The following is a 6,386-nucleotide window of genomic DNA, read 5'->3' as shown; positions in this document are numbered from 1 at the left end:
TGCTGGGCTCCATCCCAGGACCCTAAGATCATGGCCTGAGCCAAAACCAAGAATCCAAGTCTCAACCTGTCAGGGAACCATATGATCAGGTTTTAGACTCTAGGTGAGGTTCAGTAGAGTCCAAAGCTGACAACCAAAAAAGAATTCTTGAGATATCTTTGGTGCAAAACGGTGGTTTATGAAAGCCTGGGAACTGGACCCGTGGGCAGGAAGAGCTGCTGCCCCAGGGCTGTGAGGGCTGGCTGATTACAGACTTGGGCATTGGGGGAGGTAAGGGAAAAGGGAGGTTTCAAAAGAACTCTCCTGTGCTAAAGAGGACCTACAAGATAACCGAGACCTTGCCATTGTCAAGGTTGTTTTCCTTTCCAGTGAGACATTCACAGAAAGATAGTTGGGAGTTTCCTGGAGGACCATTGCACTTTGCCCATTTCAACTATCTGTTAATGGGCTGCAGATTATAAGGACATTTAAGTGCATCTACATTCTCTTCTGGAAGCTAAGCCATTGACAGAAATGCTTTGTTCTTGTAAACTGCTAAGACTTTTGTGAACTGAGGGAGACTCCTGGTCTTGCAGGATCGTAATCTCTATGAATTTTTTCCTTTAGGGCATCCAGGAGTGCCTGAGGAATGTCACATATATCCCACGGAGGGTAGGTTGTGGGGTATCAGCTTCTGCCTGTCCTTAGCCAGCCTTCTGCTCCCTCACCAAAAACTATCTTCATTAGTCTTAAATTCTCCTCACTTCCATCCTTCCTACCTTTATTGAGCACCTATTAGATGCGATACACTATTGTTAATAATCAAAATTCCGCCAAGCAAATTTAAAGATCTTTATTACGCAATTCATGATTCAAGGAGAACCCCATCTAGAATGTAGAGAGAAGCCCCGAAGAGTTGTACAAAATGGAGGATTTTTATAGGAAGGAGGGTGGGGCAAACAGTTATTAGCAAAAGAAAAGAAAGGATCGTTTCAGGAGAGGACTCTTCTATTGCTGGGGAAGGAAACAGCAAGGGGTTTTATCATGCAGATTACTTCAGTAGTGCTGATCAGGAAAGTTCAGAAGGACTTTGAAAGGGTCACCTTTCTGGGGTAGGTTAAACCTGCAATTCAATCTTGGTTTGCTCTCATGAGGCAAAGTCTTCATTTTGGGTTTTTTTTTTCCCCCTCCACCAGTGTATTTGGGCAGATGCAAAGGATAAGAAGACTGTGGGAGTGGGAAATTTTTCTTTCTTCCTTTTTAGGTTCTTTGGCTGATCTAATAATTAAATTGACATGAAATAGATTAACAGGAGAAAAACTTTTTTTTTTTTTTTTTTAAGAGAGAGAGCGAGCGCGCGCGTACTTGAGCGGGAAGGGGCAAAGGGAATCTTAAGCAGGCTCCATGCCCAGCCTGGAGCCCAACACAGGGCTCAATCTTGGGACCCTGAGATCATGACCTGAGCCCAAATCAGGAGTTGGACACTTAGTTGACTGAGCCACCTAGGCAACCCAGGAGAAAAACAAATTTAAATCACATGTATGGAAGTGCATAGAAATATGAGACCAAAATAATAAGTGTCCAAAGCAGGTAGCTTTTATATATTTTAGGCAAAGAAACAATACATTTGTGAGGAATTTACAAGACGAAGGAGTCTGATCTTGGCAGAGTCAATTTAGTAAAGTAAGAAGGTTTGTTATATTGGGGCGCCTGGGTGGCTCAGTGGGTTAAAGCCTCTGCCTTCCGCTCAGGTCATGATCCCAGTGTCCTGGGATCCAGCCCCACATCGGGCTGTCTGCTCCGCAGAGAGCCTGCTTCCTCCTCTCTCTCTGACTGCCTCTCTGCCTACTTGTGATCTTTGTCTGTCAAATAAATAAATAAAATATTAAAAAAAAAAAAAAAAGGTTTGTTATACAACCTTCCCGGCCCTAAATTCTGCCTTGGTGATAGGATGTCTCTCTTCCTGCTGGTACCCGGAGGATTCCTTTCACATGGGAGATTTATTTCCTGCTTCCAGGGAGACAAAAGACGATTAGAGAGTGGCCTTTTTGCATTGGCTGTTTCTTAGGTAACTTTAACTCAAAATAATATGCCAAAGGTGAGTGACCTTGTCTCCATCAAGATTAATTTACTAATTTAACCGAGGAGCATAGATACAAATAATCACAAAACACAAATGCACAGGAAAGTCAAATGCAAATTGAGGTGGGACAACAAAAAAATAACTAACACCACCACATGGAAGTAAACCTAGAATTATCAAGTCTAGCCTCTTTATTATACAAATAAAAAAACCTGACCTCAGGGAGATAAAGTGATTTTAGTCACTGTTGCACAGTGATTTAGTGGATGAACCTGGAGAGGACCCTGATTCTCTGGAACTTTCCAGAATACCCTCTATACTATCCCTCATACCTTTCACTGCAGTGCCTCCCTACAGGGCTCTATGGCTGGATACAAAGTTGTTGTTGTCTAATTCACACACACACACACACACACACACCTTGAGGTTGTATTTTCCAAAGGATTTGAGCTCAAAAAGAATCACTCAATAAAGAAATCAAAATCAGTTGTCTTAGGGTAAGAGAGGTGAAGTGCTTTTATGTGCTTTTTGAATTTTACAATTATGTTTATGATGACCATGCATTAATTCACACTACAAAAAAAGTTGAAAAAAAGCCAGGGGAGGGAGTCAGCCTTACTTTGAAAATTTGCAAAACCGTTAAGAGGAAGATAGGAATCACAAAATTGCATAGAGGAGCAGAGTAGCTGGTTCAGGGAAAGTAGAGAGGCATGAAAACTGGTGGGAGAGATTTGGGATGACTGTGTTCTGGCAGGAGAGGAGTCCCATCTTGAGAACTTGGCAGGAAGACACTGCAACTCCAGAAACTCCTGGGAGTCGTTCTTCAACAGCTGTAGGAGACCTGCCTTAGCCAAGCTTATCCAGCTTGTCCTGTAGTTGCAGACTCTGCATAATGGGGTTCTGGAGGCCTGATCTCTTCAAATCTACATCTTCACGTCTTCTTTTAAGAGATCATCCAAGATGTGACTGGGTTGAATGTCCCAGGAAATATAGGTGAACAAGCAATTGATTTGGAAGAACATTTTTTACTTAAAACATAAACATTTCTTCCAATGGATACAATAGGCAGTTATTAGGAAAGAATGAGAGGACTCTTGTGAGAAAGGTGATGGACCCAAGAAGTTGATGGAAGATAGGATATGAGGCCACGGGCAGAATAAATATTTTAGTGAACACATAGTTTTATCAAGGGTTCCTTATGTTTATATTCAATTGTGTGTTTGCACTGGTTTTAGGCAAGTTCAAAGGAAATATGTTGGAGAATAGAAAGAATTGGAGGGAGGGACATCAATAGGAAAGGACATCAATAGCAGGGTGCCACCAAATATGTTAATTAGCTTTTAAGGAGTAATTACCTTAAATTCCTCTATCCTCTACCCACCCCAGTCCAAAACATCTTACCATTCTGAAGTAGACAAATCTCACGTTAATTTTTATAATCATAAAGCAAGTCATGAAATGATTTAAAGGCCAAAGATTTAAGAGAAAGGAGGGAACTGGGAAAAAGAAGTGGGGCTTGCAGGCAGTGTCTCATTTCTTTAATGCACTTCTTTTACTTTCTCATTATTTACAGAATAACTGAAATTCGCTTTGAAAATATTTTTAATCCCTCAGGTCTTATGGAATAAAACTGTCATATTTAGCAACTCAGTTATTTAGACAAATTTTAACAACTCGAAATAGTTTGGCATATTTGTAATGGATACCCATTTCTATTGGAATTCAAATAGGACTGGCATAATTCTTAACCCATTCCAGAGGTCACTGAAATTCTGTACTTTTTTTTATTAGAAAAATTCTATCTTATGAAACAGAATAATTTTTACTGATATGTGTTTGAGGTCCTTGATCCTTTATTTTATAATTCTGTTCTACCATTAAACTCATCCCATGGCTTTTTCTTTTTCCTTTTTTTTTTTTTTTTAAGATTTTATTTATTTATTTGACAGAGATCACAAGTAGGCAGAGAGTCAGGCAGAGGTCGGTGGGGGGGGGCAGACTCCCCGCTGAGCAGAGAGCCCAATGTGGGGCTCGATCCCAGGACCCTGGATCATGACTGGAGCTGAAGGCAGAGGCTTTAACCCACTGAGCCACCCAGGTGCCCCTCCCCCCACCCCGCCAATGACTTTTTCATTCCAGACATTTTGCTTTTCAATTCTGGAGTTTTCATTTCAATATTCCCATTCCTCTGCAGAGATTTCCCCATTGGTTCATTGATTATGAACATATTTTTCTTTAGGTTAAAAGATATTTTTAATATCTGTCTTAAATCTATTGCTGACTTCAGTGTTTAGGTCATCCATGTGTCAGTTTCTGCTGATTACTTTTCCTTCTGATTATGGGTCACACGTTTCACAGATTTAGTGCGTATTGCTTGTATTGATGCCATATATACTGGATACTAGAGAATGATATTTATAGAGCCACTAGATTCTATAACCTTTCTCCAAAGATCATTTATATTCAGGAAGACAAATTATTGGTCCACCACTTTGAATGAGTGGAGATTTGTTCTTATACTTTTTTAAAGGCTGGTGTGTTTTGGTTTTGCCTTTATTTTTAGAACAACTCCTTAGTCTTGAGCCACAGCTTTTAGTCCTCAGCAATTTCAGTGGAAACTCCAAGTTGTTTACCAATTCTTCTAAATTGATAGAACTCAAGCTCCAAACCTCCTTTCTTTTGTCTCAGCCTTCCAGATGTTGCTTTTCTTTGGGCATCTTGAACATTTTAGGAGCCAGACAATGCTTTGGGGGGGGGATATATATGCATATTTTATGGGTTTATTATCTATTGCAGTTGCATTTTTAAAAAAGATTTTATTTATATATTTGACACAGAGAGATAGTGTGAGAGAAAGAGAGAGAGAGGGCACAGGCAGGGGAGCGGTAGGCAGGCAGGCAGAGGGAGAGAGAGACGCAGGCTCCCTGCAGAGCAAGGAGCCCACACAATATGGGGCTGGATCCCAGGACCCCCAGATCATGACCTGAGCTGAAGGCAGCTGCTAAACCTACCGAGCCACCCAGGCCCCCTGTTGCAGTTACATTTTTATGAACTGTTTGTAAATGTGTCAGTTTCTCTGTACTAGTGCTATTTCTGTATGTTAACTGTCTTTTGAAATTTTTGCCAATTAGATATGCAGAGAAGTTTTTGTTTCAATTGATATCTCCCTAATTAATAATTAAGGTGCCTACCTTTTCATGTTTGTTGGCAGTTTTCAATTTCTCTTTTTGTGACTTGGTGGTTCATGTATCTAGGAATTTTTTTTTCCTATTAGATTGTCCTTTATATGTATTTAATTTGTAGATGTCTTCAAAATATTAGCAATATTAACCTTTTCCTATTATGAATGGTACAAATATTTTCTCTACTCTATCATTTGTATTTTGACTATTATTATACTTGCTTTTAGCATTCAGAAATTTTACATTTTTAAGATGTTAATATGTGCTAGTCTCTGTTTAGGTGCTGGTAATTCAGGAAAAAGAAAACAGTTAAAATTTTGGTTCTTATGGAATTCACAATGTTGTCAATACTTGGGCTGGTTTTTAGATATTCTGAAACACTGATTAACCTTTTATTTTCTTATAGCAGTACATATATTTATATCTTCAAATGTCTGTTCGTAAGTGTTCCTGTAAAAAAAAATTGGCAATTTTTACACTCATTAATTTTTTTCTTCTTCTTTAAAAAATCAATTATAAAGTGGTTTAGGCATTCAGAAGTGCACAGAAAATAATATACAAATAAAAAATAATACATAAAATAAATATATGTATATTTATGCCTCTGATTATATGTATTATATAATTAGCATCAAATTTGAGATGTTAGTATTTTACTATATTTGTTTTAGATATTTTTGTATTAAAAAGAACACCACAGATAATGCTAAAACATCACTCTTTCCTCTTCCCGCTTCTCTTGCTAGAAGAACTACTTCCCCAAAGTTGGAGGATAATGATCCCATAAAGGTTTTTACATTTTTATAGATATTTAAGTATCCATAAATAACATACAGCGCTGTTTTTTGTGTTTAAAATATAAATAAATGATATTTTAGTATAACTGTTATTTTATATCTTGCCTTTTCCTACTCAGTAATTTGTTTTTTAGGTTTGCCCAAGTTGACCCATAAAATTTTGAATTTTTTCTTATTAACTATTGCATACTATTTCGTGTAGGTACAAACGAGTTGGCTCACTTGATTTCTGCTGAACAGATAATGTTTTCAATTTTCAGAATTTAGCTCATGTTAAAATGAAAATTATTGTATCCATTTTCTTGCCCATGTCTTGTGCAGAGTGTTTCTTTCTTTTCTTTCTTT

The sequence above is a fragment of the Mustela nigripes genome, chromosome 1 (assembly GCF_022355385.1).
Source record: "Mustela nigripes isolate SB6536 chromosome 1, MUSNIG.SB6536, whole genome shotgun sequence".
NCBI lineage: Eukaryota > Metazoa > Chordata > Mammalia > Carnivora > Mustelidae > Mustela > Mustela nigripes.
The sequence above is the reverse complement of the archived record's forward strand: the minus strand, read 5'-3'. Positions refer to the sequence as shown.